The sequence below is a fragment of the Gadus chalcogrammus genome, chromosome 8 (genome assembly GCF_026213295.1).
Source record: "Gadus chalcogrammus isolate NIFS_2021 chromosome 8, NIFS_Gcha_1.0, whole genome shotgun sequence".
Classification (NCBI taxonomy): domain Eukaryota; kingdom Metazoa; phylum Chordata; class Actinopteri; order Gadiformes; family Gadidae; genus Gadus; species Gadus chalcogrammus.
In genome coordinates this window covers 17,711,228-17,712,485 of record NC_079419.1, presented here as the reverse complement: position 1 = coordinate 17,712,485, position 1,258 = coordinate 17,711,228, and positions in this window count along the sequence as shown.

Sequence of the window (1,258 nt, the reverse complement as noted above, 5' to 3'; positions counted from 1 at the left end):
CGTAGTTCGCACGCTTGTCCCACGCGTCTGATCGCTTTATGAACCAAGCTCGAGGCCCGTGGTCACGTCATGTTCAGATCACAGTGCTGTTTGCCACATCACAGTGCTGTTTGGCACAAAGGTTAAAACGAGTTCAGCAAACCAATCGAATGCAACTGAAACTGCGTTGGAGAAAAACCAACGAGAAGCGCTTGACGAACAAAAGAAAATAGGAAATAAGAACGAAAGATCTGCATCTGATGACATTTCTCAATGTCTGGCTGTGAGTGTGTGTGTGTGTGTGTGTGTGTGTGTGTGTGTGTGTGTGTGTGTGTGTGTGTGTGTGTGTGTGTGTGTGTGTGTGTGTGTGTGTGTGTGTGAGGTTGTTTCTCCAAGCAGGAAGCTGCCTGTGAGTGTGTGTTCAACAACCAGGCAGGGGCCGTCAACAGAAAATCCCCCTGATTGATTCACGGGGGATATGGCCTTTATTAAAATCCCTTTCAAATCCACCCCTGTCACGAAGAGTGACAGGCAGCCAGTTCACTAAAAGCTGTGTATAGAAACGTGATCCCCGTTGTTGTTGTTGTTGTTGTTGTTTTGCAGATCATTAAATGAAGAAGTACATGCTACCTGATGAGTTCATCATGAGTAGGCCTACCTAATGTGTACCAATGTTCTGGTTTATGTCTTTTTTTTCTTTTTTCTAACAGCTTCAGATTTAACTATCCGACATGGAAGGTGACCGATGACCAATGATGACATAGTGACCTAATGATGACCTAATGAGTCCCTAACAGTGATGACCTAATTTTGACCTTTAGAGTACCAACGGTGACCTAATGGTGACCTTATGCTGACCTCGTGAGTACCTGATGATGACCTTATGCTGACCTCGTGAGTACCTGATGATGACATAATGACTACCTAATGAGACCTTCAGTGTGTTTCCATACACTCATCTATTTTGACCTTTTGGAAATGTGAAACATCTCTTCCTCTGCCTACACTAGTTTGGTATAACCTTGTGATAGTCGGTATGAACTAGGTGGAGGGGGAAAAGGAGTCTGGAATGATCTGGAATGACACTGGTAGAAGGGCTGTACTTGCACCCTCATCATCCTCTCCATCAGTAATGTATCATATTGTAAAATAACAGTCAGCACACAGATGTCTAGTGCCACTTTGATCTGTTAATCATCATGCTTGTTTACATGAATGCCTCATCCAAGACTTTCATCATCGTGACAAATTACATAATAATCAAGGTTTGCATAATTCG